Genomic DNA, 12778 nt, shown 5'->3' with positions numbered 1-12778 from the left:
AGAATGTAAAATATTTCCCGGACAGAAACAGCCCGGCTTTTTACATAGTAGAATTAGTGGCCCACTGCTTTAAAGCTTTCACTGACAAAGCAAAGACTGCATTAAATATGAAGTTTGTGTTCACACAGAACTCTACGCTCTCACTGTTGGCTAGGCATGCAAGTAGTTGTATTTGTTTCGCACATTTAAGCAGCTGATTAAAAGAACAAAACAGGGAAAGGTCAGTTGCTGTAAGTGCCCTGGTACGGTGGAATAGGGGGAGTAAGAGGGGAGACCTATGGCCTGACAGAAGGAGGTTGTTCAAAGGCTATGAGGAAGAATGGTCCATAAAAGTTATTTGCCTAAAATGAGGATAGTAATTCTCCATTCCTGGAGGAAAAGCTGTTGGAGTTGTATTGATTTGGGATGCTGATGTGGATGGTGATTCAGGTTGGGAGATTCTGCAAGTGCTTTGAAGAATCTTCTGGATGAGCCAGTTTCTCCAGTGACTGCAAAGAAGGCCTCAGGATTTTGCCTCCCTCCACTGAGGTTAGTCTCTGTGAATATATCAAATTTTTAAACGAGCTCTTTTTTAACCCTTCCTGAAGATGTCTCATACAACTTTTTCTTAAAATCTGAATCTTGTCTCTTTTAAACTCCAGCCAACACAATTTCTTGTCTAAACAGTCTGTTTTTATGATTGCATTCATTATAAGTGTAAGAAATGTCATGTCTGGACAGAGCAGGATCCAAATCTCCCAGTGTTCTTCCTTTGGCATTGTTTATAAGACATGTTTAGGGAAAAGTGTAGGAACAGGATACCCTTCAGACTGAGGGATCCTTGGCATAGCCTTCTATTGTTCAGTGGTTTAGAAACTTGTGGAGCCCAAGTATGCTCCCAGACCAAACAGTGGTTTGAAATTAAGTGATATTTTCTCCATAAATATGCCTAGGCCTTTTTTTGAACTCTACCTCCCATACTATTCCATAGTAGCAAGTTCCATGCTTTAATTTTGTATTGATTAACGCAAGCCTAAATGGATGTAAGAGGTTTGAGATTACTTGTCCCAGAGCCTGTCAAGTTCCTTCGTTTTATCAGTAGCTTCTTTGTTTTCAGGTAGTACAAGCAGTGAGCCACGAATTTGCTGACTTTTCACGTACACAAGGAGCCAAGATCCGGGTAAGAGAAAGCGTTATGTTGCGCTGTGCTAGGCTGAACCTAAATTTCTGCCACCAGTCCTGTTACTTGTCATTTTTTCTTGCGCCATACCTAACTTAATTATAATCTTCCTGAGCAGAGATGTATCATTCAGTTTTTATCTGTGTGTCAACAGACATACATGTGGCCCCCCACCTGAACAGTAAAATACTGACAAAGAGGGGAAAAATGACCATGTTTGGTCTGTCAGGCAGACACTGGATATTTTGCTATTGTAATCATCAGAGTAGCAAGTTTCTTTGGAGCATATAAGTCGTGAATTACCATGCAGCTCCAAGAGAAAAACTTTGCCCTTTGATTGTTTTCCAAAATGTTCTCAATTTCTTTTCTGCCAAATTCATATTACAGATCATACTAACAAATTTTCCCAAGCCTTATTGACCTCCTCCCTTCTTCACAGTAGTAAAAGAAATTTCACTCATCACTGAGAGATATTGAAGATTGCTAAATTTTGCTGATTTAGGAACTGAGTGAATGAGACAAGCAGGCAAAAATGTAGATTCTGCATTGCAGAATGCAGTTAGCTCCATTAATAAGAAAAATAGAACTTGTGATATTTCTGCTATTTCACAGTACATTAGTAAATTGCCTGCTAACATGTTAAGTAGTGGGTCTGAAGCACTCCCTCACGTCAAAGCCAGAAGCGTGCATACTGTACTGGGGAGTATTGATTTGAGGAGTACTTTTTTTTTTTATCCCTTCCACCTGTAAATCTGTGCTTGCTTTTGCCAAAGTAAGACAATGTAACAGTGATGCTTAGTACATAGCATTGAACTAGGTCTTTGATTTTGATTGGAGCCGAGTTCTCAATGTTCTCTCCTCCTAAATCATTTGTAGGCAGCTGGGTGAGCCCGCCAAGCCTTTAGTCTGAATAAGGACTTTTGGTTTGTTTGTATTTCTGAATGAGCAAGGTGAGACAAAGCAAGCTCTTTACTGTACTTCCTTACTATTCACATTTACAGTCATCTGCAATTGCCACGTGACAAATTTGCCACTAATACAATTTTTTTATTGAAGTTTTTATACCAGGTGATTTTTGGATAAAAGCAAGGTTCAGATTTTGTGTTACTTTTGCTCTGAGATCATTTCAGCTTTTTTTTTTTTCAGATGTCACATTTCAACTTAACAAATTGCCAGTTCATGCAGCTCAGATGCCCCAGAAGTCATTTCCAATGATGTACTGTAAAAGCAGGACTGATACAGATCTCTTGACTACATTTAAAAGACTTACCTTTGGATTACAGGGTTGCAGATGAGACTTTAATTCTGTAGAATTCAGTGGAGAGGTGCTCATTTGCCACCAAAGGCTCCTGCTTTTTTTTTTCCCTACTTCATTTTTTTTGTGAGTAGTAAGGATGTGGGGTCTGATATTCTGTAGAAGTAGCTGAATAAATTATTCAATTGAATTCAATAACTATCAATGCCAATATTTCTGTGAAATAATTCTTGTGCAGGGCTGCATGATGGTATGTCTTTGTTATATATGACACCTTTGTATATTGTCTCCCAAACATAAATCAGAGGGATCATCTTTTACAACCTTAATCTCCAGGCTTACTCCCTGCTCAGGTGAAACGCTTCTTGATCTCAACAGGCATATTTACCTTGGTGTGACTCAAGTGTAACAGAGGCGTGCTTGGGCTGCTTGAGGCTGTCAGGCTGGGACCAGCAGCAGCCTGGCATTGGCGGGGTGGATGTAGGCTCAGGAACCAGGAGAACCGGGCTGAGCCCCTGCTCATCTCTACTGCACCACTGCCTGCTCCCCTCGCGGTGTGGGATGGGCACAGATACTTCCACACAATGGAGGAGTCTCGTACCCACTGGTGGTTTTCTGAGTAAATACAGAACTTGGAGAGTGAGTCTGTCAGTCTCAAAGCAGGAATTTAGATCTGTTTGCGATCCTTTGTGCTGTGCTCCTAACAGGTTGAACATGTATGTGTTCTACATTATTGAGAAACATTGTGATTTAGATGGATGCACATTATTCCCCAGCTTTGTGTCAACAATCAAATATGAGCTTTTGGATTTATTAGTTCCCAGTCCTACACCTATCTTAAATCATTATCATATAATAAGAACTCTATATGGTGCATTGTCAATAAAACCTAATATTGAGAAGATTACTGATCATCTAGTACAAATGGAGAGCACTGTAAATGATTTAGAGAATGTGTGTCAAACGTTAAAGCTATCTAATACCTTCTAAAGTAAGTTGATAGTCATAAATCTAAGATAAACGAACTGTAAAACCACTTAAGAAGAAATAATACTTGTTTAATCAGGCTTCCAGTGAAAAGACTAGGTAGAAGAGAAATTCACAAGGAATTATTAAATCTTTTCTAATTCAGTACATTTTTGATAGGGAACACAAACCCACATTTGATAAGCGATTTTGATTACCTAAAACTATCATTGTAATAGTGCTAAATTATGACCCCACTGGAAAAAAAAAAAAAAAAAAGGAAGAAAAGACTAAAGGGCATCTCTTTTATGGCTTATTGAGATCTCATTTTTCCAGATTCAGCACTGTGTATATCAGATGGAGATATAAAGGGTATTCATTGGAATTACCATGTTGCTGGATCATGGGTGGTGTGTTGGGTTAGTTTCTGTTGGTTTGGCTGTTCCTGTTCACTGATAACAGAGGTAGTACGTTCATTTAATGCTTTCCCCTGGAAGGAACAAGATGTTTATTGGGGAAAGACTGCTTAAAATGATAGTGGAACAAACTCTGTGTTGTCGCATAGCTGAGTGGTAACTTACATAAGCTTAGTCTGTTGATTTCAGAGTATTTTCTGCAGTTGGATCCTGGAGAAAATTGTTTCACTTTCTATTTTTTTTCTTCAGATCCATTTGAAAGGTGAGTAAGTGTAGATAGCGGAAAAAATAGGTTATGATTTTCATTACCAATGTTCTGATACTTCAGTTCTTATGCAGAAGAAAACCTTCCATTTTCTTCAATAGGTTTTTAAGTCCACTTGTTAATTCTTGTTCATCCTCTTGGCTTTATGATTGCTCAGAGCTCAGCATCACTGCCAGCATTTATTAGACCTTGACACAGAGCTTTTCTTAAAGCAACTGTAAAAGTATATTTAGCCATGGAGAAATCTTTCCAAAGAGAAGTGTGCTGTGACTCATGTGACTCTGCTGTTGCTCTGTTGACCTGAGCAGACTTACTCATCGTTTACATAGTGGCACATAGTGGCAGACAAGATTAGATTCTGGCTTGATGCCTTTTTTTTTTTCTTTCTTAAAGATAAAATGGATATCCAACTTCTTTTCCCTTATGAAAAATAAGGACACATATGTTGCTTTGATTGGAATTAGTGAATGAAATGCAAATGCATCTGATCCATTTATAACTCATATTGCAAAAATAACCAGGGGATGATATGGTTGTGGCCAAACTGTATTACTTACTACCTGTTTTATTCTTGCTCCCTCTCAGATGGGAAAACCTACACGTGAGCCATTGCTATGCGCTGGCTGTAATCACATCAAGTCGTACAGCAGTGTTTGAAATGGTTGTTTTCATAATAGGGATACAACCTTGGTAGCAAATTTCCGTTAGCTGTGAATTTTTGAGATACTGAAGTCTAGCTGAAAGAAAGCTTGTTGATTTACTTTCTGCTTTCCCTTCAGCTGGTATAAAGCTAGAGTCATTTTACTAAAATAGCAGCTAAACTGAGCATACGTTAAAGAAATATCATTTCAGAAATCTGTCAGCCTTGAGAACATTTCTCTTCCATTTCCTGAGAATACCAAGGAATAATTGGTTTTGCTACTCTGAGGCAGAGCAGCTGTAGCGTGTATAAGTTGTATGTGTGTTGTATGTGGTGTATTAGTTAGTAGTTTAGTAGTTTAAAAAACAAAAACAACAAACAAACACACATGCGCGCGTGCGCACACACAAAAACAAACCAGAAGCAACAGCTGGACTGACTTTTACCTGGTATTTGGTTGTTACAGGAACTGCAGCATCTGGCCTGCCAGCAGAGAGCAGGGAAAAAATCACATGTGATCAAGACTTCCTCTGAGAACTGGAAGCTAAGGCCTTCATCACATGAAGTGGTTTGTGAAAAGGACAATTGCTTGGAAATGATCAAATTTTATTTTGATGTCAGTGCTTTTTAAGATCTATGTTTTGGGTTGTTTGATTTTTAAACACTGAGGGGTCACAGAAAGATGGTGATAACAGGTAACTAGTAGCACATACTATTTTATGGAAGTTAATTTGTCAACAGTCTGGGAGATGTGGATGGCTCAGACTGATTGGAAGTGGAAGGCCACTGGAATTTGATTTGATTTGCATTGCAGGACCTGAATGGGCAGCTAAATGAGCAAAGAGGACTGGAGGGCGCATTCTTGACTTAACGTCAGCTGCAAAAACTCTGTTCAGGGAGCCCTAGCAAGGCTTGCACTGGTTGAGGACCTGCCCCCGTCCTCGTCCAAGCTACATATGGGAGACACCCTCATTCCTTACTTATAAGCAGGCAAATCACACCTGCACACACATTCCTCTGTTATAATTAAATTAAAATCTTACTAATTTGGAGGCATACCTATCACGTTCTCTTCTAGGAAGAAACTATTATTTCTTCTTTTATTCTTTTCTGTTTGAGTCCTAAGCTATCAAGGGCCTTCAAAGAAAAAGGAGTTTTTCTTTAAAAAAAGACTATTCAAATTATTCATGATTTATATCAAGAAGGGACCTTTCTTCTTTCAACTAGTAAAAAAGGGGGAGTTTGATCTTCCTCAAAATCATTTGAGAACCTTGTAGATTTCTTTCCAGAGCTAAAACTTTCTTACAAAGCTTTGGATATTCAGCAGAATAATGACTATTACATAATTGAAGCTCAATACAATACCATGGGGCTAATAAATGGTCTCCTGGTTCTATAGAAAATGTAACAAATCATAATAGCACTTATTGGGACTAGGCCAGGCACAAATGACAAAGCTGCTTTTGAAAGCGAGTTCTGGCCAGAAATATTCTTGGACCAAGATCATTTTCTTGACTGTCAGGGGTACATTTACTCCCTTTAATTTTCAGCCTAGATTTTATGTTGATCCTGAAACACTGAATAAAATCAAGCCTGTCAGTGCTGCTACTGCAGCTGTTACAGATGTAAATGCAGAGAAGGCTATTTAAGACAAGTCTGTTTCCCTGAATAGGTTATTTTGAAATTATGCAGATTATACAAAACATGGCTTGATATGTCCTTATTGTGCCTTTTTAAAGGAAGAAAAGGATGCTACACTATTAAGTGGTTTATTAAGTTTCCAATCACAGCTCTTATGCTTAGAAAATAATTGTTCTATTGTGTGCTGTGAAGCTGCTTGTAAATAACTGGCAAAGGGGTATACTGCTTTGTGTTCTCCATAGAGAAAATATTAAATTCAATTGATTAATCAAAAGGGGCATTCTTTGATGGAAGGAAACCTTTACAAACTTTATTAAAAATATTGAATGAACCATGAGCAAAGTTCATAATCTAAACTTCTGCTCTACTTTCTCAGGTGTGCTAGCTGCTGTGTAAACCTTCAAAAATTCTCATAAAGCAGGACATGAGATGTTTTCTTTTGTTTTTAAATACAATACCCAACAACAACAAAACAGAGCAGTGTATTCCAAAACCTCTGTCTTGGTTTGTCTCTGCTATACCACTGTGGCTTCACTGTTTTTCCAGGAGTCGCTCTATTTCCACTGGAGAGACAGGTATAATAATCAAGCTTTGGACCTTTTTTCAGTGAGTAATGCAGAAGCATACTCACATCATCTATCTTTTCATGGAGAGCTTTTCCCTTATTCTGAAAGAAGAAATGAGATTGCTATCATTAAAGACAATCTAGGTATGACCTGCAGGCTAAACAAATGTCCCCTCTCCGTTTCAGGAGGACAGCAATCATGTGGACAAATGCAAGATGGCTGGTGAGAATGGAGACAAGTGAAGTGGAAACTCCCAAAGCTCAAACAGGTGAGACTACCATATCTCTGTCTTGTAATCAACACTGAAATCATGGGCTGTATGTGAAAGATTACATGGAAAGCCATTGTGCTGTTCAAGGTCAAATGCAAGTGGAAATTAGCAAATAAGAGGTTTGTATTTAGCAGCAGGAAAAAGGTATCGGAATGTGTCCAGGTATTTTGATCGGAGGAAAAAAATAGAGGGACAGAATAACTGAAGATATATAGGTAAAGTGTGTATAAGAGAAACTGAAAACACTGATTGATCATGGTACAGTAACTTGACATGATTTTTGATTAGATCACAAGGTAGAGTAAGTTCAGACTAAGCATTGATACAGCAGAGAGCAAGAGAAAGGTGTCTTCTGTAGCCACAAGGGCTCAAATGTTCAAACTTGCATCAGACCCTGGACAAGCAGTTATTCCAGGAAGCTATCTAGGGCACCCACAACAAAAAATGTGGAGATTTGATGGGCATCCTCTGCCCTCCTTTTTTTTTTTTTTTTTTTTTGTGATGCCTTCCTATATTGTCCCCTTCTTGTCCTTAGTCCAAGCAGGGATGGCAGCACTGAGCTGATGGCTATGCCTCAGTCAGCACACAGCCCAAATCTCTCAGAGGGATTTTCACAACTGTATTGACAAGGAGGTGAAGCAGGCAATGTGCAGATAGCATCCTGTGGTACATCTAGCTGGATGGTGGCATGGAGAGCAGAGTAGGACAGAGGTGTCTGAGGGGACCCAGCAGAGGCTGTCAGAGACCTTTGTTCTGGAGGGAGCAATTCGTAGTTTCTTTAGAGTAGCATCCCTGACCTGATGGGGAAACAAAAAACAAAACCCCCAAAACTGAGAGCTTTCGGACTATCACTCTTGCCTGAAAGGGGCATGTGGGTGTCTGTCAGAAAAGCCTCTGTCTCCGGTTGAGTCCTTCTTTGTTCTGGAAATAAAGACTGTCCTTGGGAGCAGAGAGATTTGCAGTGAAGACCCTTGTCAGTCCCAGCTAGAGTTAATACAGAAGCTCCAAAACTGATTTGTTGTTCAGGTCAAAAGAAATTGTATTATTTATAAAACATCCTTCCTACATGCCATCCCATCCTATGCAGGACTGGTATTCAAAGGGCTTATTCTAAATACTCCATTCTGATAAGTCAACACATTAAAGAAAAGACAATTAAAACAAAACAAACAAAACTTTCATAGAATGACAGATAAATGTCGTCACAGATTAATACAAATTTTAAAACCTGAACATTATCCTCCAAGGGGGAAAAGCTTCTAAATTCAAATTCAAAACAAAACAGAAAAAAAAAGGCAGAGAAAAATCTCTGACAATACATTGCAGAGAATCATTTATTAGGTCTCTGTAAGTGATCATTTACATGAAACTTGCATTTAATCTAGTATTCAGCTCTTCCCTTTTATCTTCTGGCTGCATGTGTTTGTGGAGAACAGTGGTCCCTCATCCTGTCTCATCTCCCTTCCTGTACTGAACTGCTTTTGTTCACTTGGTACATATGTGGAGCAGGACATAAAGAAGAGAAGGGAATTTTGAATATTCCAGTTTTGTTTCTCTCTCTCTGATTCTGGCTTAGACCAAAAGCAGAAATTGTCAATTTCTGTTTTAAAGGTGAGCAAGATCTTTCAAAAACGTATAAATTCTCAGTTGTCTTCTTGGCAGTAGAGCCCTGTAGGGTCAAATCACAGGGGAAGGACCTACAAGACACAGGATTATCTAGGGTACACAGAAATATTAGCTTCATTACACTGTGCAGATGTAACTTTGGGATGTTAGCAATAGCATGTGGGCTAAATACAGACATTATTTACATGTGCTGCTATTGCTAAAGCACCTAAGCCAGGTACTTCAGAATTAGCCCCATGTATCTGAATGTGTAGCAATCACTGAAGTGATTGCACTGTAAACTCAGCTCAATATCCTGAATTTCTGCATAAAACTGTTACACACCTGGATTGAGATGTAAAGCCATCTCCTTGATCTGCTCTTAGGAGTATCTTGCTCGGGGAAGTTGACATGACTTGAAATTCTCTCCCCTCTCACAAGAATGTGGCTCACGGCTTCTCCAGGCCACACTGACAACTCTTGACAAATGTGGGTTGCCGGCAGAGGTATAATATTAGCTTTGGAGATCTCCAAAAATCTGAGTGCTTCTCTCCTCATGTATCCCCCTGTGGTGTGTGCCCAGCTGCCCTGCTAGTCTCCACCACTGATTTCTGTGAGTGACAAGCAAAGGCATTTCAAATTGAAAGGAGGTATTTAAATACTGTCAGGAACAACAGATAAAATGACCTCAAACAATCCCACATAAAGTCCTTTGTTATTTTCAAAGCACTTTCCCAGCTTGACACCTTTGCTTTTTCATATCCAATATAAAATTCAAAATGTTTTATTCCAATGCAGTCCATGAATATAAAATATAAATATATCAAACCTCACACTGCCTTTTTTGTGCTACTGCTTTGAAAAGGGACCTGAAGTAAACTCAGCATAAAGATCAAGAAAATTATTGAGAAAATTCCACTTCTCAAACTTCTGTTCCCCTTTGTCTTGTTCTCATTTAGAACAACTTTTCTCAAGCAAGTATGCATACAGCAGTAAGGAGCAGTGCAGATCCAGAAGGCTCTGTGGACTACAGCTCAGGACCGCCTGGGGGTAAGCTGACTGAACTGTTTCAGGTATCACTAGCACTGAGGACCTACACAGACAAACTATCTTTCTAATACCCTCCCTAAAACCCCATCTCTCTGACACCTGCACTGCTCCTCCCCGTGGCTGTGGCTACTTTCCTTTACATATCTTGTTGTTGCAATACAGCAGTTCTTGCCAACCTCTTGCCAAAGCCAGAGGTTGCTTTTACACAGCCTCCCAAGGGGCATAACGTTTTCCACTTGCCTTTACACATTCTAGGCTTTGCATTGCTCCAATATGACCCTCAAAACCAATCCCTCCTTTCTTTTTGCTATTGCCATTGCTTTATGTTATTGATGTTGCTGGAGAACTTATGTCCGCATTATGCTGCCCTCCTATCTGGTGAACGTGGCATCCCACTGCCACTCGCTGTTTTACAAGGTTTCTTCTGCCCTGCTCAGTACGTAGGTGAGCACAAGAAACAGCACAATGATCTTCATGCTGTGCACAGCTCAGCACAAGTTGATGCTGTTTGTCAGGAGCAGGAAAGAGAGCTGGACTGAAGAAAAGCAGTCCCATTTCTCAGAAAAGCCTCTGAGTTTTAAGTTTGGAAAAATAGAAAGGTGCCAGTAAAGGAGGCAGGGGCTGGCAACGCCTCCTGACACCGTTTTTCTAGGATGCAGAAGGTCAGTAGAAATGGCCTGTTGTGGTACTATGCCTGAAAGGCTGATATCTAATTTCTGCTTTCTTTTCTGCTAATTGCTGTGATTAAATGACTTTGAAATTACCTCAGAGTAACTGAGTACAGGTTTGGGGCCTGTGTGTACACAGAAATTGAAGTAAATCAGTTTAGAGATGTTTGGAATAGGCAGAGCTGGCAGCATGCAGCAGAGCGCATAGCTGGGTGAATTTGCATCTTACTTAGTACATCAAAAAAAAAAGTTTTAAGCTGTGACTTGGAGAAGTCAAGCCAGGAACAATAAGCTTGTCTAGAGAATTCTGGTATTAGAAACTGAAGGATATGGAACCCTGTCCAAGGTAAATATTGACGTGACTCAAGATGAACTAGTAAAACATTTAATGAAGCTGAAAATAAGGCATCTGGGATAGATGTTTATTGTTAAAAATGAAACATTTAGTAAAAGTAGCATAGTGATGATGGAGGTTATTCATAGGGAAGCCAAGCTGGAGAAACAGCATCTTCTGAAAGAAACTGACTCAGGTTATTTGTGAAACATGGAAAAAATTAGAATTGTAACAGAGCTAAAAATGTAAGTGAATAGCAGATGGTCATTATGGACATTCAGAGTGGATTTTGGAGAATGAATCATACCCAGGGACAAATTACTCAGGTGTCCAGAATAACTCTATTGACTTTGACGGATTTCTCTGTATGTGCCTTTGTGTAACTGAGAGTTTACTCCCTTATGCTGTGTGAGGACTGAATATTAAGAGACTTCGAGGAAAAAGTACTGACTTTCATTCATTCCAGTATCATTCTCGTGATGATAGAGAATAAGTTGCATTAACTCCATAAGGCATTTCAGGAATATATTAGGAGCTTTTCCCTTTTGTGCAGTAGGAAAAAAAAAGCCTTGCATGATGGTGTGAAAATAATCAGAAAAGCTCCATTAAACTGGAAATGGGAATAAATTGTGCTGCTATATTAGAAGTCTTACTCACATGTAAGTCTATGGATTTATCAGAATGCTCTACTGTAAAATCCACTGAGCCAGGCTGTGGTGAGCCAACGTTACATTCATATGTTTACTCATGGTATAAATATCGGGGAAGAGATACCAAAAATTGAAATTGTTTGCTTAGGAGTGCTCTGTAAACCAACTTTATTTTACCTCAGAAATGCAAGGCTAATGCATCAGGACTGATTACATACAAAAGATATATTTGATCTGTTCACATGTAGCATGCCTATAGTTGTGGTATTGCTATGTTTTATATATGTGTGTATATATATATATATATATATATATATATAAAAAAAAAATCAATAAACTATCCAGTGCTTATGTATATGCAGCTGTAGTTTTCCAGGTGGCTTTGAATTGCAATACAAGGACGTCCATTGTCCCAGCCCAAAGGCACAGGATAATCCATATAGCTGATCGTGTGGCAGAAGGAATGGAGGCAGGGCAGGAGGAGAAGCAGGGAGGGATGCCCAGGAAAGACAGTGACAAGGGCGTCACCGTCACTTGGACTAGATTTAGAAGATCCTCAAGACAACCCATCTACTTCCTTCATTTCCTATTTATTGAGAAGGTTTCCTTTGGCTTGTCTTGCTGTTACGGCCATGATCAAATCATAGTTGCTGGTAGATCTTATTACTAACATAAACAAATAGCAGATTATTTTGTTATTGTCCTAAGCTTCAAAGCTGAAGCTGATTTTAGAATCAGTAGGATCTACCAATATTGACATGCAATTGAAATACAAAGGGGATGTTGATAATATGAAACATATGTTGCTTATGCAGATAACTGTGTATCACTTAAATGCTCTCTGCAAAGCACCTCAATATGTTGATCAACCAGCAACTTCAGCCAAAGTAACACTTGAGTCTCACATTCTTTGAGATGCTACACAGCAGTGCAGTGACATCCCAAACTGTGCTTCTTTCCAGCTCTGCTTGTCCCAGAGGGGGATGTGGCAGATATGTAGAATTACTGTTGGCTTTGCTCTCTGAAATTCATGTTCAGCAAAGGTCTACTCTGAGCATAGCAAGAATAATTTTATTGATTTAAAAATAGTTTAAAAGCAAATAAAGACTTTTTGTTATAAAGCACACACACATTTTCTCAGTTTTATGCTCATAAAAATATTATTTGATTAGGTCACTATCAGAAACGCAAAGCTGCTAACTGAATGATGTGGACAAAACCAGGTATGTACAATGCCTTAGCAGTGGTGGGGTGAGATGTTTCATTCTGCCTCTTTACCTTTAAACGCCAGC

The 12778-nt window shown here is 39.2% G+C and overlaps 1 long non-coding RNA gene across 3 annotated transcripts in view; it reads left to right on the top strand.

Annotated features, from left to right (window-relative positions):
- LOC118246973 (uncharacterized) overlaps positions 1 to 12778 on the top strand; it is a 35607-nt gene continuing 22829 nt past the window's right edge. Inside the window, exons 1-5 of one of the 3 annotated variants that reach the window (XR_004778260.2) lie at positions 1 to 528; positions 1097 to 1159; positions 5168 to 5317; positions 7094 to 7176; positions 9744 to 9834. This is a non-coding gene — a long non-coding RNA (uncharacterized LOC118246973). Of the gene's footprint in view, positions 529 to 1096; positions 1160 to 5167; positions 5318 to 6737; positions 6918 to 7093; positions 7177 to 9743; positions 9835 to 12778 lie in introns of those variants that run through there. The other 2 variants (XR_004778267.2, XR_004778271.2) reach the window with 2 other exon arrangements.

The sequence above is a fragment of the Cygnus atratus genome, chromosome 7, assembly GCF_013377495.2.
Source record: "Cygnus atratus isolate AKBS03 ecotype Queensland, Australia chromosome 7, CAtr_DNAZoo_HiC_assembly, whole genome shotgun sequence".
Taxonomy (NCBI): domain Eukaryota; kingdom Metazoa; phylum Chordata; class Aves; order Anseriformes; family Anatidae; genus Cygnus; species Cygnus atratus.
This window is presented reverse-complemented; position numbering and strand designations above follow the sequence as displayed.